This window comes from Hyperolius riggenbachi, chromosome 3, assembly GCF_040937935.1.
Source record: "Hyperolius riggenbachi isolate aHypRig1 chromosome 3, aHypRig1.pri, whole genome shotgun sequence".
NCBI classification, from domain to species: domain Eukaryota; kingdom Metazoa; phylum Chordata; class Amphibia; order Anura; family Hyperoliidae; genus Hyperolius; species Hyperolius riggenbachi.
The window spans coordinates 185,395,103-185,419,352 of NC_090648.1; the positions used below are offsets into that span (position 1 = coordinate 185,395,103).

Consider the following 24,250-nt stretch of genomic DNA (forward strand, 5'->3'; position numbering starts at 1 on the left):
CGGCCGAACGCCGCAAAAAAATAGAACGCCAGGGTGGTTAAACCCAGGAGCAGGAAATAGTGGAGTTACGTGGAAAGCATTGTCTATAGGCGGCATAGGTAAGCTAACCCCTCCTTTGCCACAGTCAGCACTATCTTATTTAAATTTTGATTACTAGTAGCTACGTGCTCGTAGCACACACCACTAGTAACAATTATAGACGCTGGATTTTAGCCTACCAACATTAAAGTGGACCTGAACTCCAATGGCAGATAAGCTCATTTGAAAGCACAATGTGTTAACAATATGTCTGCTTCCATGAATCCGGAAGTAGAAACAGTGCAGATTTATTTAAGGATTTGTATCAGTTGTAACAAATAAATGTTTTTGGTTTGAAGGTTATTATGCAGTTGTGTATCTTTTAGAGCAGAAAGGAGTTCTGAGTTCAGGTCCACTTTAAATAATAGTTTTGTCACTGGATTTACAGTTGAAAGCATAAGTGTATTTATAAAAAAAAATTGCTAAATCAACCCTAAACTATGATCTGATCAATACTACAATTTATGATTTTGGTCACCTGAAAAAATGTTAACATCCCAACCTTCCGACTGACTATTGTTCATAACTACCTTCCCCTCAGCAGCAGCCTGTACACCATACACAACAGTGCTGTGCTGTGACTGGCTTCCCCAAGGACCTCCATCTAACTCCCAACCACTGGATCCTCCAAGTATTATTTTATGTAACCTGAATTGTATGTCCGTGATCGGTTGTCTGCATGTCAGATCTGATCTACACTCCATTTGGAAGGACAAATTATAGAGAGCACTGCTCAGAATAATAAGTAGATAACAAATCACAAATATTGGATCCAGATCACACTAAATAACGCAAAAAGACAATAGACCTTTTGAAGGTCACCATACATCATCAGGTTTGGCCTTAGATCAGATAAGCCATCAATACCCAACTAATTAATTTATATTTTACCTAAATTCTAACATGGGGGTAAAGAATAACATGGGGTACATAATAATACAGACAACAGTATACGCAAAATATCAAAATATAGACATGGGGACATAATACAGAATTGGTAGACATACTGGTAGTAATTACAGTGACAAATGTAACACGATGAACAAGATGTATAACAAATGCAAAAAAAAAATAATGGTGAAAGAAGCTTGCACTTGTGAGCTTACAATGTAAAGGAACAGAAGGAAACAAGTATATAATATGTGTACCTAGACGCAGTGTGTTTTCAGGGTTTTTTTTTTTTACTTAGCAGCACAACTTGGCCAGAGGCTGAAGGGGATTGGCCTGAATGAAAGCATATGCTTCTCAGAAAAATTTATTTTACAGGGAGTGCTTAAAGATGGAAAGTGACAAATGTGTTTTGGAAGGGGATTTCAAAGGAGGGGAGAGGCTTGTGAGAAATCTTGTACACACGAGTGTGAATATGTCTTGCATGTTCATTTACTGAATCAAATGTTTGATGTATTGTAAATATGTAATAGTGTATGAAGGTCTCTAGAGGGCAGTGTTAAGGGCAGATGGAGAGGCATGGAAAATTTGGAGGGGTTTATATTAAAAAAAATAATAACTTAGTAAGCCAGGATAGATCTGTATAGGGGAAAAATGAGTAATGGATTATGGACTTGTTCACCTCTACCACTATCAATGTGAATGGTAAATTCATTTATGCCAGTTTTGCGCAACCCTGCAAGAGGAGGATAAATAAGGAAATCAATGGGCCTGATTCACAAAGCGGTGATAACTCAGTTATCACGCCTAAAAGATTTTAGGCGTGATAAGCTTTGCACCGCTGAGTTAGCACCGTTTTGTGCTCTTTATCGCGCGCAAAGTCCCATGCGCAAAGTTTTGCGCGCGCAATCGCGCAATTCCGCGTGCAGCGCCCATAGGGTCTAATGGGCGCATCGCGCGCACTACACCGTGCGCTGCGCGATGATGCGCGCAAAACTTTGCGCGCGGGATTTCGAGCGGGTTTCATTTTATCACGCCTAAACAGAGTTTAGGCGTGATAAAGGGCTTTTCACAGGCATGCAAACACTTTGCACCGCTTTGTGAATCAGGCCCAAATGTATGGATGAGTTTGTATCTGGAAGAAGCTGAAATGAAATGGGAAAAAAATGTAATGTAAATGTATTTTATGATGTATAAATGCTACGCGCTCACTGCCTCTGAAATTATAGGGTTTAGTAAAAAAAAAAAAATTATATATGTGATAGTATGGTTTTACATCTCTGGGACTGAACTGGTGTAAAGCTGTCTGAACGTTTCCAAGCCAATAATCTCACCGCACAATCTAGGTTACATAAAGGAGATAGAAATAGCGCTGTCAGATATACGTGAAGAAAAAGTCTCAGGAACTTATTCAAATTGAAAATATGTGAGATAAGGAATAAAAGGCCTTAGCTGGCAGTTGGAATCATCTGCAGAACATTTGTAGCTGGAACACACACAGTTTCACCAGTCACAGGTTTACGACTTGCGCTGACATCTATGGCAAAGCTATATTATCTAGGTGGAACAACATCATTTAGCTACAAAAATACATCTCGGTCCAAAGGCGGGAAATAACATGGAATACAGGATCAGGTCTCTACAATTCAGAACAGGAAATTACAGGAGCCAATTCCATTGACCGTAAACCAACTTTAGCTACAAAGTGATTTAAGTCCCATCGACTTAATTTGATTGGCTTGTTCAAGAAAAATATAAATTGAAAAATGATCAGCTACGGTACAACAGACGGCAATCACTCTATGGTGGTTTCTATAGAGGGGGAGGTTCTAACAGGAAAAAAAACTTAAGGTAGCCATACACTGGTCGATTTGCCATCAGATTCGACCAACTGACAGATCCCTATCTAATCGAATCTGATCAGAGAGGGATCGTATGGCTACCTTTACTGCAAACAGATAGTGAACCGATTTCAGCCTGAAACCGTTCACAATCTGTTGTGGTGGTGGTGCTGCTGCCGCCGCTCCCCCCACCCGCATACATTACCTGCTCCGCCGGCGCGACTCTAGTCCCCAGGTCACCGCTGCATTGTCTCCGCTCTGGTCTCCAGGTCCAGCATGCTTTACTTCTTCCTGCCCGGCAGGAAGTTTAAACAGTAGAGCGCCCTCTACTGTTTAAACTTCCTGCCGGGCAGGAGGAAATGAAGCATGCTGGCGGAGACCAGCGCGGACACGGAGCAGCGGTGACCGGGCGTAGACGTGCCGGCGGAGCAGGTAATGTATGCAGCTCTATTGCGTCGGTCGTCGGGTACTCGAACGCCGCTAGCGACGCGCTCCCTACCCGCGGGCGATCGGCGCTAATTTTCCGCACGGAGCGATCGACGGGATCGGACGAAAAGGATCGAAATTCGGCGTGTAGCGCGAACGATTGGCAGCAGATTCGATCCCAGTGATCGAATCTGCTGTCGAAACGGCGGCAAATCGGGCCAGTGTATGGCCACCTTTAGGGAAGGAAATGTGTGTGCACTCTCCAACATTGGATCTAACAGGAATTGATCACAAAGTTTCAGAAGTCCTTCAGATCTGTCTTTGGTTGAAGACATTTTCTGACGGAACTAAACAAGTCAGGTTCAGTTGGGAATACCCCCCTGCACACAAACTGTGCGCTGCCCTTGGCATTCACAGCATCAGCAGAACTTGTGACCCATCCCTGCCCAGGAAATGTTTACCAGTAACTGGTAATTTAGGAACTGAGCAATTACTGCCTGTAGACACAACAAATATAACCTACATGGCTCAAGTTCCTAAAGCATACAGTGATGACTAAAGTTCTATATACTGAACATATTGATGACAAAAGTGCTATATATTGTACATATAAAGTAGCAGTATGACTGAAGTACTAAAAGCTGAAGTTTAGTTAGCTGCTGAACCTATCAATCTGAATCTGGAGAGTCAGAAAACAATGTTTTTTTTAATATATCTTATTACATATACTGTATAGATACAGTATGTTTGTATATAGTGAATTATACAGAAAGTGATGAAAATATAAAAAGAAAACAGTTTATCTCAGCCTCAGCAGTTATTACTAGTGTTTTACTGTGGTTGTTTCAGAAATTGGGAGAAATGTTAGTTTAGAAAAGTGTAAAGCCTCATACACACGTATGAGGACTGTCCCCAGAGAGAGTTCAGGACACAGTGCAGGGCTGAGGCTGTCCTAGTACTCACCCTCTCCTTCCTCTTCCCCTTCACATCAATCTTAAAGAGAATCTGTAACGACAAAACGTCCCCTGGGGGGTACTCACCTCGGATGGGGGAAGCCTCAGGATCCTAATGAGGCTTCCCACGCCGTCTGCCGTCCCTCGGGGGTCTCGCTGTAGCCCTCCGTACAGCGGTGACGTAATATTTACCTTCCTGGCTCCTGCGCAGGCGCTCTGGTGGCTGTCGGCTCCGAAGGAGGCGGAAATACCCGATCGCCGTCGGGTCCGCTCTACTGCGCAGGCGCAAGTCTCCGGCGCCTGCGCAGTAGAGCGGACCCGACTGAGATCGGGTATTTCCGCCTCCTTCGGAGCGAAAGCAGCCACAGCGCCCCCGCTGGAGCCAGCAAAGGTAAATATTGAATCTACAGTCGGGTCTGTCGCCGGCTGTTCGGAGGGCTGCAGCGAGACCTCCGTGGGACAGAGGACGGCGTGGGAAGCCTCATTAGGATCCGGAGGCTTCCCCCACCCGAGGTGAGTACCCCCCAGGGGACGTTTTTTGATGTTACAGAGTCTCTTTAAAGTGGATGCGAGATGAACTTTTACTCATTGCATAATTGTGTTCCTTTCCTATTGTTTATAGGGCATTCCTCAAGCCAAATCCTTTTTTGTTTTTGTGTTAATACTCTAATTCCTATAAACTAAACAAGCCACGCCTACAGGTTTTCAGAGAGCCAAGGCACTTTCAGACAGTAGCAAGGGCTTATGGGGGCTCAGTCTGGGCAGGAGGAGGGGGAGATATTACTAGCCAGAGATTTCAGAGGCAGAGGGGAGGAGGGTGGGGGGAGGGGGGGATTAAGTTTGTTTGCTCAAGATACAGATAAGCCTGCCTCTGTGTAATGTTTACAAACAACATGGCTGCTGTCATTGAATCACAGGAAGAAATAATATTCTATTTACGCTGTTTGCAACTAGATTTGTTGTGTAAACTATCTAAACTTTACATAAGATATATAAACAAGATGCTTGTTATAGTTAGTTTTTCATCTCGGATCCGCTTTAAGACTCACCTCCTCCCTCACCTTCCTGGCAATCCAAGGACACCCCCTCTCCCTCTCCTTTCTTACAATCATAGGGGTAACCCTCTCCCTCCCCTTCCCATTCTTGGCAATCCTAGCACTCAAGCTCCCCCTTTACCCTTCCTTCCTGGCAATCCAAGAACTCACCCTCTCATTCATCTTCCCTTCCTGACAAATCGAGGACTCACCTTAACTGCCAATTACTTGTAAAATAGACAACAGAGAAGTTGAGGATATCTCACAAATCAGACGTGAGAGAAGCAAAATAAAGATGGGTATATAATGCTCAGTCAGGGAGAAGGTATAGCTTAAACTGTAAAAGTCACTCAGCGTCCAGGTTCACAATTACACACAATTACAAATACATTAAGATCAATGTATACCGCATTTTACAAATGGACAAGCACACGTTTCACCAAACAAATGCCTCCTTTTCCAGTGGCAGTAACATTACAAGAATCTATTAGTTTTAACAAACGTTACAGTGTTACCATTGGCCTCCAATCTGTGCTAAAAATATCACGCAAATCAAATCCAGCTCCTTGTTCTAGTTCTCATTAAGGCTTGTGACATCTTTGTGCTGATATTTTCTATGCACTTCCTTTTAATCAACCTTGACAAACAGCACAGCCTGCACTGACAATATACAAGTCAGAGCCCATCTCCGGGATATTTTTCTTTATATTATATGCCAGGTAGAGGGAGCAAGAGAAGTCATAAGCAGCAGTAAAGGCTTTGTGACGGATTGCGGAGAAGCCGCCGCACGTTCTGGTAGTGAGGCGGCGGAATCCGCGCACAGAGCGGCGGAATCCGCGCAGTAACATGCTTCTGGTTTGTCTGGACCTAGTAGTGCACACAGATGGAGAGCTGCGTGCGCGCGCACCGCAAGACAGGCTCTTTACGCCAATAGGAGAAGGGTCAGCTGATCCCAGCTCAGCAGGTGATTGGTTATTGGGAGCTGGGCGGCGCTGTGGAGCGCTTTACTATATACAGTATATCTCTTGCTGTTCAGTTGCTGGTTGTCTGGCGTTGTGAATACTTACGTGTTAGCACTCAAACCTTAGTCAGATCCTTCAGTGTGGTGGAACCAGGAGGACCTGGGAATCCACACTTAGCCAGTTCACTGTATATCATCTGTGTTATTCCTTAGACCAGTTCCAGGGTGTAGAGACCACGGACCTCACACCCCAGCCTAGGAATTGTATATCATCTGTGTTATTCCTTAGACCAGTTCCAGGGTGTAGAGACCACGGACCTCACACCCCAGACTAGGAATTGTATATCTGTGTTATTCCTTAGACCAGTTCCAGGGTGTGAGACCACGGACCTCACACCCAAGACTAGGCATTATTGGATATTTGTTTATGAATTGTATCTCTCCTGACTTCTCTTCTGTTTTCTGATTCGTTACCTTCGCACATCTGATCTACTGTTGCCGACCCTGCCTGTCCCTGGTTACCGAATCTGTCTCCTGTCTCTGTACTTTATCTGCCTGTGTGTTGCCGACCCGGCCTGCCCGACCCTTCTGGCTGTCACCCAACCTTTGGGTGCTCAGTCCTCCTGCAGGGGTCCCCTGCTCCTCAGAGGGGGGCCCTGCTGCAAAACCAGTCGGAGACTCTCCCTCCTGGAGCCCTTGACTGCAGTAGAGTCTTCTCTACTAATTGGACCACCTGCTACCCCGGTGGTTCAATTCCTACTGTTACACCAAACACTTACACGCTTCAGGTGTCTAGAGGTTAGTACTATATCTGTATTATTGGTGATTCTGCAGATCATCCATAATCAGGTATAGATCTGTATTCTTGGTGATACTGCTGATCACTAATAATCAGATTCTCTCTGGTTGCTGACACCTATCGTTACAGGCTTATGTAGGTTTTTGATCCCAATTCAGTGACCTGCCAGGACAAAGAAGAGCAACAGGCATACGGTACCCCATATGCTGCATAGCTTGCCACTTTATTACTAGGTTCATTTAAAGCTGACATACACATATCAGTTTTTCAAGCTAATCAAATCACTCAACCATCTATTAATAGTCCCCAATATGTCTGATCGATCAAAGTTCAATTGATTCCAAGTAGTTCATCCATCGAAACATGGAGAATTTTAATGGACCACTGCATACAAAGCATGGCACTGCATTGATTGATACAACACTAGTAGTTCAGTTAAAGTGTAGCTGAGGCGATATGTGACATGATGATAAACATGTATATGTACAGTACAAAATATATTAATAACCAGGCTGTTTTACTTAAATTTATTTTGCTGCCTGAAGGGCATAGAAGTGACAGCTTCTGTCTTGTCAGCACCTTGTCAGGAATATAGTAAACATCGTCGATAGGCAAATTACAGCCATAAAAGTTTTCCTGGCAGAATACAACTTCTGAGGGCAGGGAGAGATAAAATACATGAACTATTGACCTTTTTCTAACTCTGGGGTACTTTTCTAAGGCTGCCAATGATTAGAGACAATTAAACATTCAACCTACTTTGTAAATGCTTAAATATAAAAAAAACCTGGGATACTTAAAAAATGTCATTTTTAGAAGGAAGATAAATATCATAGTTTATCTCAATGGGTTCACTTTAAGGCATGACAGATTTCTTCTAAAATCTAATTGAGATAGACTGTATAACGCCATAGAGAACCAGTCATTAGCCAATCAATTTCTGGTCATGTAATCAATTTACCATATTATTCACCTGAGTGTCGTCACCACCACAGCAATACACTGTACTTTTGACTTACATGGGTCTTACCTAATACAAAAGGATAGTATATACTGGTTTTCAAAATCAGCAATCATGACAAGAATGTCAGTGATGATGCTGGCATTCCAGTGTCCTTTACTACAAGCAGCCTTTCAATTCCATTACAATAGAGTTGCCTCAGGCAAGATGTCACTCGGGGGGGGGGGGGGGGGCAAGGCACAAACACCACAGTTATCGTATCAAAGTGCAAGTTTCCTGCCAATTCTGTTCAGATCGCTAGTGCATAACTCGAGCAAATGCCATGGTGCCAATTCAAGTCTGTTTATCCTCCTTGGATATTCCATGAGATAAACAAGTATTAGGCCAGGGTTGGAGAAAAGTAATACAGAATTAAAGAGCCAATGTACCATATACAGGTCCTTCTCAAAAAATTAGCATATTGTGATAAAGTTCATTATTTTCTGTAACGTACTGATAAACATTAGACTTTCATATATTTTAGATTCATTACACACAACTGAAGTAGTTTAAGCCTTTTATTGTTTTAATATTGATGATTTTGGCATACAGCTCATGAACCCCCCCCCCCCCAAAAAAGTCAACCTTTAAATAATTATGTTCAGTTCAGTTATGTTTGCGGATTTTCAAAGTAATGTCCATGTTTTCCTATGGCACAGTTCACACTTAACGCGTTTTAACTAAAATCTTCTTCCCAATGCACTGCTAAAGAAAAAACACGTACCAACGCGTACTAACGCATACTAACGGATACCAACTGATTAAGTGCAAACGGGGCCTTACATTTCAGGAAAAACGAGTACCAACGTGCACTAACGCAAACTCATGCCCAACGCATAATATTGTACGGATTATGGTGTGCACACCTGAACCAAACACAGCATCAATAAGACAACATCATTTCTTTAGTGGCTGGCCTGCAGCACAGATTGTAAAAAAATAAATCAAAAACACCAAAATTTGTGGTATTTTCATTATATGTAACAGGACAGATTTAAGATTAAGGTATTAAGAATTTTTAGACTATCAGTGTAATGTCATAAGCAGGAAAACACCAAAATCTCTACACAAGTTGTATCGAAGTTAAAAAAATAAAATAAAATTCAACTGCTACATTAGTACTACAATGAACACTCCACCTGGAAAAATGTACAGACGACCTCTTGCTGGTAGTGTTTCAAAGTGCATTATAATATGTGCCAATTCCCAGGTAAGGATGGATAAGCCAAGTGATGACCTTGCAATTAAAAACATATAAATGGCGAGACTAATGGTGTGTACACACACACTACCGCCGGCAACAACAGGTCCACTGGACCATCTCGCTGGGCGGACGTTCAGCAGACAGTAGTGCGTGTATGCGCTGTAGGCGGACTGATAAGGCTGTTTCTGAACGATCTGCTGAGTGGATCGTTCAGAAACAGCCTTATCAGTCCGCCGACAACGCGTACACATGCACTGCTGTGGGCTGAACGTCCGCCAAGCGTACGCACCTTTAGGCTATGTTTGAGGTGTAATCTGTCGCCCAATATAATTATGCACAGACTAGTAAAAAAGCCCACCCATTAAAAAAATTGGCGCTAGGCTACGGGCGTCCCGTCCCCCCCAGCAACGCAAGCACAGATGCGTCCCGCTCGCCCGTCCTCTACCGCTGTCTGCAGTATATGCACACAGGGAGATGTTGCTTGCTTGACAGTTGGAAAAAGCTGTCATTTCTCACAATGCAACAAGGTTCACAGACAGCAAACTGTAAGTCTGGTAGCAGACACACACACACACGGACAGGACGCAGAGACACAGGGGTTTTATTATATAGGATGCACCTGCGCAAGCACACCACAACTGTGCTGCAGCCCAAAGCCTGCATGGGCACACACCACAATGGACTCAAACCACACTGACTAAGCCGTCGCCCACAATGCGAACACCATGGTGCGAGGTGCAAGCTTCAGGCAGTGGTGATGTGCACAACTCGCACGGCAATGCTGCTCAAAATGCCAGAAAGACAGTGCCAGCAACTTCTCCACTCCACAGTGCCAGCAGTCAGTGTTCTCTACTCCACAGTGCCAGCAGTCAGTGTTCTCTACTCAACAGTGCCAGCAGTCAGTGTTCTCTACTCCACAGTGCCAGCAGTCAGTGTTCTCTACTCCACAGTGCCATCAGTCAGTGTTCTCTACTCCACAGTGCCAGCAGTCAGTGTTCTCTACTCCACAGTGCTAGCAGTCAGTGTTCTCTACTCCACAGTGCTAGCAGTCAGTGTTCTCTACTCCACAGTGCCAGCGGTCAGTGCTCTATACTTTACAGTGCCAGCAGTCAGTGTTTTCTACTCCACAGTGTCAACAGATTATTTTGAGAATCTGAATCAGGGGTTTACTGGTTAACTATAATCCATACTGTTCTAGGCAGCTATTGAGGACCTTGAGATGGACTATAAACCAAAAGGGAAAGCTCAAGCATTGTTCTCAGTGGTGGTATAAAATCCAAAAGCAGTGGCACATCAGTTAATGCAGATGTAAATCAAAGTGCTGAATAATTGAACCACTGCCAGTCTCATATATTAGTGATGAAGTGTCAACCAGTCAAATCAAAACTCTTTGTAATTCAAGGTCTTAAAGGAGAACTCGCAAATGTGCTCAATAAAAGTATTGCTCTAATTATATAAGTAAATGCAGCTCCCCCCATGACAGCCATGACACTTTCTGTATGAAGTTTGTATGTTCTCCCAGTGCTTGTGTGAGATTATCCTCAGCACTCTAGTTTTCCCCATATCCTATATAATAAAATACAAGTGTCCCTGCGTCTGTCCCTCTGTCAGTGCTTTGCGCTACTGCGCATGTCAAGCACCAACAGCCATTGGGACAGGACGCAGGGCGGGCGTTCAGGCTGGCCGAACGGGCGCTGTGTGTGCACGCAGTAGGCGGGTGGGCACTGACTGGTGGCGGTAGCGGCGTGAAGAGACCTAGAGCCCGTTTTTTAAACAGGCGTAGGTCAACTAGTCTAAAGGGGTCCATACACCTAACGATTTTCCCGCCGATATACAGCAGATTCGATCACTGTGATCGAATCTGCTGTGAAATTGTTGCGCAAACGCTGACAGAACTATCGATTTCCGTCCGAAATCAAACGTTCCCGTCAATTCCCGTAGATCTGTCCGTGCGGAAGATTTCGCTCGATCACCGGCGGGTCGGGAGTGCGTCGATAGCGGCGTTCGAATGTCCGACGACCGACGCTAGCGGCAATACATTACAAGATCCGGCCGGCGCGTGTCCCCTGGTCTCCGCTGTCTTCTTCTCCATGCTCGGCTCCTCCATCTTCACTGAACTTCCTGTCCCGGCAGGAAGTTTAAACAGTAGAGCGCCCTCTACTGTTTAAACTTCCCCGGCAGGAAGTTCAGTGAAGCTGGAGGAGCCGAGCACGGAGAAGAAGACAGCGGAGACCAGGGGACATGTGCCGGCCGGAGCAGGTAATGTATGTGGGGGAAGGGGGTGGCGGCAGCGGCAGCTTCACACATGCTGAAATCGATTCACAATCTGTTTGCAGTAAAGGCAGCCATACGATCCCTCTCTGATCACATCCGATCCGAGAGGGATCTATCTGTTGGTTGGATCTGATGGCAAATCGACCAGTGTATGGCTACCTTAAAATAATACTAATTGCCCAAGGTCTCCTCATCGAATAGGTGCTGGCTTACTGAACAGGAAGAGCCTCGTTTCAAACCCCGGTCTTCTGTGTCAGAGGCAGAGCCCTCTAAAAGACTATTAGGCTTGGATCACACAAACTCCTCTGTCTTGGCAGATGGGACAGAGCTGGCAATGATTTTTTATGGGCCAGTTTACACCAATGTCTTTCTGATGTGTCTTCTCTGGCATGGTCCACTATAGAGTGAACTGAACCTTAATGCCCTGACTATGTAATCTGTAAAGCATTGTGGAAGATGTGAGCACTATATAAATGCATAATAATAATAATAACAACAACAACAACAACCTAGGTGATAGTCAATGCTGACTGTGATATGCATAAATAAAAAAGGCTACCATCACACAAATCTTCTATTTACATCAACAAGCTATAGCCATGTCTAGACAGGCTGCCCTGCACGAACGCTTGCAGACAGTAGCATTTCCTGCCGGGCTCAGGAGCCGCTCACCCACAGAGAGTACACCACAGATCAGTAGCTCACACATCACAAAGGTGGACATGGACTACGGGCTGTTTTTAGAAATGAAATCCACATAACTGTGCCATTAAAAGCCAACTGTCTAGATATGCGAAGAGCAGAAGAACAGAAAATATTAATAACGTTTCCTGACAAAGGTTATAGAAGAATGCCGAATACATAGATAATGGATTGCCAGCCGCTTCAGAGCAATTTCCTGGGTGACGGGATTACCACTACAGTATGCAGACTGTTTTCATATCTACCTGACAAGAGTGCAAAGTGTTGCTATCGCTGACATTTACAAATGCAAACACCGCTTTCACAAAATTGAGAAGTGCCTTTATTTGCAACCCATTATACCGCTTTTAAAAGAAATAGATTGTTCAAATAATACAATGAAATAGCCAGCAGATTGTTACAAAAGCATCTTAAACAACAATTTTTTTCCCGTACATACCTGAACAACTTTTAAATGGAAATGTGCAAGCTGAGAAAGCTAAATTAGTTGTCAGATGTCAGAGACGATCTGTGAATATTGAGTTTATTGGACCCCTGATGAAGAAGCAGTAGGGCCGTAACAAGTGGTGCAGCTCCTTTGTTGCTCTAGGAACCCATTGTTTGTAGCCAGTGGTCCACTGCTTATTTATTTGCAAAGTGTATTGCAGGGGTTGCGTTGACTCTTGGAGCAAGGTACCGGTTTATCAGGGGCTAGGTTTCCTGATGTGAGATCGCAGTTAAAAAAAAAGGATCACTTGAAACTGCTTTTTCTATTCCAGAAAAGTTTGTGTCTGGGCCCGAGTTTAACCCATTAGGAGCTTCAATAGGGTTATCAAATGCACTGCTTTTGAGCTCAGTCGGCAGAACTCGTGCTGTAAATTTCTTGGAATGCTTCGATCTCTCTCTACTAGCAGAAAATTAAGAAACTGAAAGAAGTCCTCTGTTATTGTCTCACACTGCCCCCTAGTGCCAAGTTCCCATAAATACACATTACAGCAGTACTAACTAGAAGAAGGGAAATGTAACAAATAAACAAACAAAAAAGTGATAAAATAAACTGGCGTGGAGCTCTTCGCAAGTGTCTAAATAAAGTGGCTGCTAAAGGGTTAAAAACACTTCCAGAAAGTGTTGCTAGAATTCCCAATATACTAACAAAGGTAAACCATTTCTTCCAGGCAAAGTATGTTGTTCCAAGTTGGCTGTTATCTTTGGATCTGTCGGTCAATCTATACGTCGTCTCATGCTTATCTTCCCAACTAATTTCCAGGCATTAAGCTAGACAAACATGGGTTGATTACAGCTACAGTCAGCAAACAATCAATCACTCCATAGTCAGAAATAAACGGTGTAGTATTGATAGATGTACCAGCTCTTCCTACATAGCAGTATCTGTCATACTACTAATCCTAATAATAGTGTTGAATTGCTCAATGCAGTACAATGCTATATGGACACTGATCATCTGATAGCCCCCCCTATAGTACAATGAAAATGAATTGCCCTGCCTGATCACCCTTTCGTTCAATAGGCAGTCTAAACGGGATCTGAATTGTATTATTTGCATATGCTGATAGGTCAAAGATTTCAAATCTGCCAAAATATATTGTCCTGTGCATCCCTTAAGGTCCACACACAGAGTAGATCAAAATGGCTGCAAACAAATAAGCAATATCGTAAAAATAAAAAGTCTTTCAAATGACATTGTCCTCACACACTAATACTCCAAACAACCATGTAGTTTGAATACTACATATGCAAGCGAAGGTAACATTTCACATGATATTCTGTGGAACAATGTCATTTTAACAACATTGTACACACCTGGCCAATGCACGATATCTGTCCAACATTCTACTGAATTGCTCCGCCAGTTGAAATAATATCGATCGCTCGTTGTTTTCACAACAATAAACGTCTGTTAAGGCAAAACCTGTTTGAATGTTTCAAATGTCTTATATAATCGAGTGTATGCAGCTTTTTAGTCAAATGCTGTTTGCTAGTCTGAATGCTATTCAGATGTTTTGCTGTTGATTACATTTGAAGGCAAATTAATAGGTATAAATTACAAAGGCTATTCATGATATTATTAGCATGATTACATATTCAGGAGAAACTTGTGCTATAAATAGATAGTCTATGCACAACATTGGTGCATGTAAACAAATGCATATAGAATTTCAATGTCGCATGGATGTCAGTGTTACTGATGTAATTAGGGCTTATCTATTCTATATTTAGCATTTTCCATGTCTAGTTTCCAGGGTTGTGACATGCTAATTGCTTTCCAGCCACCATTATTTTAGCTTTAAATTGTGTATATATATATATATATATATATATATATATAAAACAAAAACAAACAATAAAATTATCAGTATTTCCAGCAAACCGAATTACTTGGGGGGAGAGGGGGTATGGAGTACTCCACCCCACAGCACAGGTGGTAAAACATGACCAAAATGCTGAACAGTCTTGGTGAAATCTGGTGTTTTTAACGGAATACTAAATGATGACCTGTTAAAACTTTATTAAAGCTTTCTGAAGTCTTGACACAGGTGTCTGAAATTTATAATCTGTACTTTGCTCATAGATAGGAAGACCCAATCAATAGCTCGAGCACAGTTACTGAACCTACAGCAAAATAAGTCTACCAGCTGAAACAGGCAAGTGATCTTTTGAGTACTTAGTGTACAGGAATAACAGAGGAATATCAAATGTATACAGTCACACTGAATCATGCAAAACCTTTCTGCTATGCTCACAAAATCAGCTGCAAATAGTGATGAAAAGACAATGAAGGAAGCTGTGCCTTAAAACTGACTAATAATTTTAACAAATACCGTATAGTCCGGCGTATAAGATGACCCCCCACCTTTTCCAGTTAAAATATAGAGTTTGGGATATACTCGCCGTATAAAAACTACCTTTTCTTCCAACGCGCACCAAATAAAAATGACAAAAAAATCATATACTGGTGCCATGTATGAACAGATACTGGTGCTGTACTGTATGTGGTACCCAGCATATAACAGTATATAGGCGATTGACTGATTGGATTGGTCAACTCTCCCTAAGTGGATTGGTCAGCTCTCCTTGTCTACCTGTTTATCAGAGCGGTATGGAAGAATAGATCGGGCTGTGCCCATAAAACACGCCTCTTTCACCCTTCTGGCCCACCCTTGTATCCTATTTAGCTCCTTCTCTGCCTCTCAGATCTCGCACATGTGCGCCTGCGCCGCTTCACTACAGTCCTCAGCAGCGAGATCTGAGACTCGGCAACAGGATAGGGCCTATCAGCCGGCATAAATTACACCTGGCATATAAGACGACCCCTGACTTTTAAGGGTTAAAAAGTCTCATACACCAGAATATACAGTGATTTCTTGTTTACAGACATTCTTATGGTGTGGCTAACTTATTGAAGCAAAGGGGATATTCTTACTACAGTTCCACTTTAAATAATAAAGTTGACAGGCCTTTGCCCTCCAACATTTCTGTTTTGCCTCTTTTGGTGCTGCAACCTCTCTTATGTGTGCTTAGGATGTTTTAAAATGAGGCTCTGATTACTAATGCATTGCAGTTACTGTATATTACTGATTTTGCATCTGTTCAAAGATAAAAGTTTTTCAGTGGCCATGTTTACATTGTAAAAATGAGCCAAGAGAAGCCAGTTAACCTGTTGCAGTTATTATCTCTTCAGCAAAGACATGCTAGTGAGTTTAGAGAGTCAATTTACAACTGTTGAAGCAATGGGGATAACATTAAACATTATGTAAGCAGAGATCAGCAGCAAGCAGATTGATTACGATCAGTGTAAGCACAGCATAACAGCTAAGGGCCTGTTTCCACTACACGCAGATTCTGCATGCAGAAAACTGACTCCAATGAATGCCTATGGGAAATCTGCATCAGAAAAATCACGTTCAGTGGAAACAGGCCCACAGGCTTTCATTGGAGTCAGTTTTCTGCATGCAGAATCTGCGTGTAGTGGAAACAGGCCCTAATACCGTACATACTGGGGTTGACAAGCCTGTATGGTAAAAAGGTAGGGGTAGGATAAATATTGGAAGTTATTTTAAACCTAATTAATTAAAAGTTCAGGGTTAGTGTAAGAGGAGGGTCAGGTTAAAGAGTAACTTCATCACAATCAGTAGCCGATATCCCCTTTCCCATGAGAAATCTTTACCTTTTTTCAAATAGATAATCAGGTGAATGAAACCCCTCCCACAGTGTGATGTCAGGACCTGTCTTTGAACCTTGTTGCGTTGTGCCAACTGCCAAGCAACCAATATCTCCCTCTGTGCATATGTATATCTATTAAAAACAACCTTTTAGCCTGCCGCATTGTTAGTGGGTGTGGTTATAAATATTGGCAGTTGGTACTGCCTAGTTTTTTTCTGGTCTGCCAGTAGTAAAGATGATGATGTGCAGACTGATTGTGTATCAAACAACAAGGAGAATATCGATCATTTCTTTCTATTTATTAACTTCTCACTTTGCAATGTATTGATTTCTTTATTTCCCCTTTTCCCTAAAGTTCCTCTTCAAGTCATACTAAATATCGTAAAAAAAACTGATATTCTACTATCGGTATTAACCAGTGCCCACTGATAGAAAATCAACTATTTTCCCAGTATTCTACTATCAGCTTCTCCTAGCGCCCAAATTACCCCAAGGCTGCCCTTTTTACACGTATGCTCTGCAACATATGAAAAGGTCACTGCTCGTATTTATTATACCAGTTGATCAATCAATGGCCAGATCATTCTTTAATACTCTCCCTTTTGTAGCAGCCATGCTCAGTTTGATGTGACACAATAGAAAACAAATGATTTGCAGAACACCTGTCTTTTATTGAACGATTAGCATCATTATTCAGGTCTCATACACAGAGCTTTGCAGCGTGTGCAATGCTCCCTATAGGAGCTCCAATGCTCAAGCCTAATATTGTCAGTTTAAGATGCGCGTGTTGCTCCTGTACAACAGAGGAGGCTATTGTGTGAGCTGGAACAATGCCTCCAAAAATGCAGCCTGTTTCTTTAGGGACTGATATCCATGCATCAGCAGGAGAGCCCCAGTTTAAGATCCTGAGCCTTAACAAAAAACAGTAATGCTTAGAAAATACAGACAATCAGAATAGATCAGTCGTGTCAGCTGGTTGCCTCCGCAGAGCACCTCATTCTTAAACAAAGGATGTTAACAATAAATCCATTTCCACGGAAGCAGGAAGAAGACACACTGCATATTTATTGAAGGATTTGTATCAACTGTAACAAATGTTTTTATTTTAAGGTTATTATGCTGTTGCTTATCTTTTGGAGCAGAGAGGACGTTTTGAGTTCAGGCCCGCTTTAATGAGCATGCATTTTAATTTATCTCCCTATTAGGAACATAGTGGCTACAGTGAAGGTCGCCGATATGGACGTTTGCCAATTGCCCAGCTGCTTACGATCAATCTCATCAATAAGGATACAGACAAGGTTCCTTTATTCATCAAATTTGATGGCAATATTATTTCTTCCAGGAGACTAAAAAGTGATGCTAACAGCATTGGACACCAGGCTGGCTCCAGGGAAGCTCCGCTGTGAGTGTTTTATGTTTATGGCCAGAGCTCAATAACTCTTCAGGAAGAGATACCTGCAGCTACAGAATGAATGGCTTCACCATTCATTTCCTGAGGCAAGAATAAACAGATTAGCAGCTTATTTATGTTTTGGTCGGCAGTACATTGAAATTACGTAAATAGATTCAACTACAGGAAAGCCAGGCGGATGGATCCACCCTAGAAACCAGTCAGTGCTTTTCAACAACACGCACGCTTCACAAGAGTGCTCAAATATCCTCTATAGGAGAACTCAACTGTGTGATCTCTGCTGATGGCGGGAGTGGTCTCCGCATGGGAACAATAGCTTGCAACAAACTAATGGAGCTGCTTTAATCCCAGTCTCCGCTTGGTTTGATATCTGAACACGGCCTTCTCTGGCCAGAGGATAAACATCCTAAATAATACATTTCCGTGAGGAGAGACATTGGTTGCTTTTGGGATTAGATGCAAAGCGTACAAGATTGGGCTACTGTATATTGCGCTACATACAGCTATAAATGTTAAGCATTACTCACAGTGCTGACACAGTGTGCAGCATCGTACGGAGAAAATCACACACCAGTAGCTGCTCACAACCTAATCTTCCTAGGGCAGGAAATCCAAACTGGCAGAATACAGCAAAACACTGAAAAACCAGCTCTTTTTGCTAGGGAAGTGCTGAGGCTAATGCTAGGAATACACTGGTAGATGGGGTAAACAAATGATATCTACCTGATCAGATCACACACTGATTGCTATTAGACTTAAGCTGGCCATACACTAGGCCGATTCCCGCCAGATCGACAGCAGATTCGATCACTGGGATCGAATCTGTCACATCGTTCCTGCTACACGCCGAATTTCGATCTATCCCGTCGATCGCTCCGTGCGGAAAATTACCGTTGATCGCCCGCGGGTAGGGAGCGCGTCGCTAGTGGCGTTCGAGTGCCCGACGCAATAGCGCCCGCATACATTACCTGCTCCGCCGGCGCGACTACCCCCGGTCACCGCTTCTCCGTCTCCGCGCTGGTCGCCGGGTCTTCACTTCTTTCTGCCGGCAGGAAGTTTAAACAGTAGAGGGCGTTCTACTGTTTAAACTTTCTGCCGGGCAGGAAGAAGTGAAGCATGCCGGACTCGGAGACCAGCGCGGAGACGGAGCAGCGGTGACCGAGGGCAGTCGCACCCGCGGAGCAGGTAATGTATGCGGGGGGGGGGGGGAGCGGCGGCAGCAGCACCACCACCACCGATTGTGAATGGTTTCAGGCTGAAATCGGTTCACAATCTGTTGGCAGTAAAGGTAGCCATATGATCCCTCTCTGATCAGATTCGACCATAGAGGGGTCTATCTGTTGGTCGAATCTGATGGCAAATCGACCAGTGTATGGCTACCTTAAGGCCCCTTTTACACTTAATCAGTTGGTGTGCGTTAGTATGCGTTTTTTCCATAGCAGTGCATTGGGAAGAAGAGTTCAGTTAAAACGCGTTAAGTGTAAAAGGTGCCGCAGGAAAACATGGGCATTAGTTTGAAAATCAGTTTTCTTTCCGTTTTAACTGAGAGCAACTGATTAAGTGTAAAAAGGCCCTAAGGGCCCCCAACACCTTACCCTCTAGCTATCCGTCTTGCAGTCACTGCCATGTATCCCCTCTTCTTATTTCTCTATACTTCAAACACAATAGTGAATGAAAGCTGAGTGAGTTGTGAGCCCCCTCCTACACTGCGCCCTGAGGCTGGAGCCTCAGGGAGCCTCTCGCCTCTGCTTTGGCCCTGTACCTGATTCAATGGTTTACCACCTTGCCCCAATCAATGTCAGATCAGATTTTAGCAATAGCACTTTCCCCACTGCAGCCGCAAGCTTTGTACTGGTCAATGTACTACAAAGCGAATGTAACCTGATGACTCTCATACCCGCTCTGCCTGGACTCTCCCCAGCCACACCCATCTAGCATCACACACACACAACAATCAAGCATCGATCGAGGTGGCGTTTCTGAATTCACTTAGGCTAAACCACAACTTTGTACAGGGCTGATCAGATTCATAACTAACAAAAACCAACACAAGGAAGTTACATACCCACAGGGGGTTATGTAGCTTAGCTCTGTTGCCTAATGGCCCATACTCAAGGGCAACCAAAACTGCATGTCGCTAGCACACGGGAGCGTGTGCGCGACAGTTCGGCGACAGCTCGTCGCCACGTCCCTCCGCATACACACTGCGGAAGAGGGACTAGTGGCGCGATGGAAGCTGTCGCCGACGTTCCTCCTCCCCGCCGGAAAGTGCGCTGGCTATGGGGTTGCTGTCGCTAGTCCGCATACACACGCGGACTAGCGACAGTTGCGGCGAAGTTGCGGCGGCAACTGTCGCTAGGCGATTGACCGGTTCAATCGCCTGGCGACATCAGCGACGAGCGACTGTTCGAGGTGCGCGCCCGTGCAACGCCTCATACTCACAGGCGACAATTGTAGACCGTGAGTATGGGCCATAAGGCATCAGATACCGACCCCTGCGGGGCAAGAGAGCAGCCACGACGCTGTACATATGCATCTTCAGACTCTGGCTGACAACTCATATGTGGCTATGCAGGAGGGGGGGGGGGGTACGGGCAGCATGAGAAGAAGCAGCTTGAGGTGTCACATATGCTCCACCTGCTATGCACAGCAGCCACATGGGCGCGAATAAGTAGGAGAAACTGGACACTTGCGACAGCTAAAACATGTGAGATTTGAATACATGAGCACATTAACATTGGCGGGGGAGGGGGGGAAACAGTCGGGGGATCCGTCGATATCTCCCACACTGTTACCGCCGCTCACCTAGTCGACCACTTCGGACCAAAATTTCCCAGCATGCTCGATTGATACATTTCACCGATTCCGGTCCAATCGTCGATCGGGTATGCTTGTTGTAGCACCAATTTTTATCCAATTCAAGTAATTTATCAAATCCGATGGTCGAGCCTATAGATAGATGTAAGGCCACCTTTACACTTTGGGGTCCTGGCTGCCAATATCACAAAAGACATATAGTGTAAATGGTACTGACTTATTTTCCTATACAGATATTTCTCTACAAGTTACAAACAAAGTAGTTCTGGTGTACAAAATGTATTGTAACAGGGTTTTTTTTTTTTTTATTACACGTTACAGTATTTTTGAAAATGTTGCAACTTGTTTGAAAAACATCAAATCCCACTGCTAACAGCCAAAAAACAAAAACACACACACAAAAAACAACTACATTGCAAATACTGTGTGTCCAAATCTATGTCTTAGGCCCTGTTAACAGAGATCAGTTGCACTGCAGAATAATCCTGCATCACTGCCCATACAATTCTATGGGCCTGTTCATAGTACTGAGTTGTAAGGCCCCGTTCACACTTGCGTTTTGGCAAGTAAACAGACAGGATCCTGATCAGATCAGGACCTGATCCTGATCAGAACCGTATGGATCCGGATCCGGTCCGTTTGTATCAAGCATGCATCAGGCTGCCATCTGGATCCGTGGGCAAAAATAGTGAAATTTAAATAAAAAAATGTTTGGGTCAGCAGAAGGTGCACCTGTAGAATCAGGTTCCTCCGCTGTAGGCCTCACCTCCACCTCCGACATTCTGCCAAACAGCTCCAGCACGTCTGTCACTGCTGCTCCACTCCAGACATGCTTGGCCCATGTGTCCCCATCCGAAATGGCTGCTTGGATACGCATAGGAAGTGGGGTAGAACGTTAGGTTTTTGTAGGCAGTGTGTTCTGTGCCTTCCGTTCCCCATTGGTTTCTGTGTTCCGGATGGTGCTGTCAGGCTCAGGTCCGGCTCCGGTCCGGGTGCGTGGGCCGGAGATCCGGACCCAAAAAATAGCGCATGTTGGAAAAGTGTCCGGAGTCCGGATCTGGTCCGGCTCCGTACTGTACGGAACGGACACGTGTGAATGTCCGCATAGACTTTGCATTGCTATGCGGAACGTACATTCCGTTTGAACAGTATACGGTCCGGATCAGATCAGGAAAATCCGGACAGGGAACGATAATGTGAACCGGGCCTAACGGATTGCGTTATTCTAGCTTGCTGCATGCAGGCTTTGCATTAAAGTCTATGTCCACTCCCCATTGCAGTTCACACTTATAACACATTATAATGAATGCGCTATACAACTGAGTACTATGAACCTAGCCTGAAACACGGAAAATTATTTATCCACACATTCTAGTGTGTGTACATAAAAATATGACAACTTACAAATTGACACTGAAAGAAAGGCAAACGTTGTCAAGAGGACTACACTCACATTTTCATTTATGACAATCGTCTTGGGCAATGAAAATCTAGCATGTGCCTGTAATTTCAATCCAATGCATGGGCATTGTTGTGTAGGTTCCACCATTTTTCTGTGGCCAGATTGATGGGTCGCCCATTGCCAGTATTATTGGCCAATGGAGCACACTAGAGACAAAAATGTACTAACACAGGGACACAACATATCACATATATCTCCATACAGGAACACAATGGTGGGTTTGTAGGACAGGGCCTTAAATGGTATAATACCACCGGTCTGGTCTGAGGGTTAAATAAAGCCACATTATTATCTTTACAAATGACTAATAAAGTGAATGTTCTGTGCTGGCGAGCAGCATTTTTACAAGTACAAGAAAATGCTACTGAATAGTGAAATCTGTCAGTCAGCCTTATGCCTGGCATCTGCTGAGGCCCATGTTACTGACACAGCTCTAATCCAGATTGTGTCCGCTGATGTGCACTGCATCCTTAAACTGCTCAGCATCTGAGATCAAGGTGAATGGGGGATGCAATGCACGTGCTAAATCACGCCTATAGAAAGCCCAGCATCTATACATATGCCAGCAGCAAGGGCTTGTAGGGGGTCTTAGTAATCAGTAATTATTTCACTACACACTGTGCAATGTCTGTTACACATTAAAGCGGACCTAAACTCAGAACTTCCTCTCTTCTCTAAAAGATAAGCAACAGCACAATAACCTTTAAAGAAAAACATTTTTGTTATAGCTTACAGAACGCCTGCAATAAATCTGCAGGGTGTTTACTTCCTACTTTCCTGGAAGCAGAGAAAGGGTTAATATCCTGTATTTTCGTATTAGCTGTGCCTGCCAAGGACTGACGAATTTATGTGCTGAGAGATCAAATTACACTTGTGATAACTTACAGATGAGGGAAGACAGGCTTTTATCTCTAAAAACACACAAGGTGCCCTTCTCTCTGTTTTCCTTCTGTAAGATGTAGAAAACACAGCTCGTACACTACTCACATCAAAAGCCAAGACAAGACATAGAACATTCATATCATGATTTTCTCCTGGCGGACTCAAAGCGCCAAAGCTGCAGCCACTAGGGCACGCTCTGTAGGCAGTAGCAGCGTTAGGAGGTCTTGCCCAAGCTCCTTGGTGAATAGGTGCTGGCTTACTGAACAGGCAGAGCCAAGGTTTGAACCCTGTTCTCCTGTGTCAGAGGCAGAGCCCTTAACCAGTACACTAACCAGCCAGAAGAAGATACCGAGATTGCCAAGATATACCAAGGTAAATGAGCTGTTTTCTACATCTTGTCAACATACAGGACATGGTGTTGGAAGAAGGCTTAACAGCTGAAAGCTTGCTTACTCTTAAGCTTTTAAAGCGGATCCGAGATGAAAAACTAACAATAATAAGTAACTTGTCTATATATCTTATCTAAAGTTTAGATAGTTTACACAGCAAATCTAGCTGCAAACAGCTTCAATAGAATATCATTATTACTTCCTCTGATACAATGACAGAAGCCATGATGTTTGTAAACGTTACACACAGGCAAGCTTATCTGCATCTTTACCACTCAGCCCGTGAAAAACACCTAACCCCCCTCCTCCTCCCTCCTCTCCTCCGAAATCTCTGGCTAGTAATACCTCCCCCTCCTCCTGCCCAGACTGAGCTCCCATGAGCCCTTGCTACTGTCTGAAAATGCTAAGGCTCTCTGAAAAGCGAAGCTTGTTTAGTTTATAGGGAATTACAGTATTAAAACAAAGAAGTATTTGGCTTGAGGAATGCCCTATAAACAATAGGAAAGGAACACAATTATGCAATGAGTAAAAGTTCATCTCGGATCCATTTTAAGTTAGCCAAAAAAGGGCATCATCCTGATTCAAAACTTCTTGCTTTTACTGATGGTTAACACGGTACAACACTCTACTGCTACTATGATATATATAGTTATATCTTGATGAGGATAGCCAAAGAGGAGGTTTATTATTTCTGTTTTTAAGTGGTTTTAGGTTAGTGAAATAACTTGAAATAAAGCTGTAATTGAAACACTTTCCAACAGATGGTGCTATGATCTGGCTATTCTTAATTTGGGTGGTGTAATTTTCATTGTGGACAATGCACATGTTGGGTGGATAGTGCGGCCCACAATCTTATTCTCGATCATCAATTTGATCAATATGTTCATTTGCTCAATGATTGGTAAAATAAGTTTACCGTTTATTCTAGATCAATCTGAAGAAGCTTTCAGTTTTGATCCCTCGACAAT

The 24,250-nt window shown here is 43.6% G+C and overlaps 1 protein-coding gene and 1 long non-coding RNA gene across 6 annotated transcripts in view; one reads left to right on the forward strand and one right to left on the reverse strand.

Moving 5' to 3' along the window:
- Nucleotides 1–24,250, reverse strand: part of SEMA6D (semaphorin 6D) — a 106,939-nt gene that overhangs the window by 70,771 nt on the left and 11,918 nt on the right. The gene's annotated exons all lie outside the window — the stretch shown is intronic.
- On the forward strand, nucleotides 14,730–17,844 carry LOC137561251 (uncharacterized). Its single transcript, XR_011029948.1, has 2 exons — nucleotides 14,730–14,802; nucleotides 17,527–17,844. It is a non-coding gene; the product is annotated as an uncharacterized lncRNA (long non-coding RNA).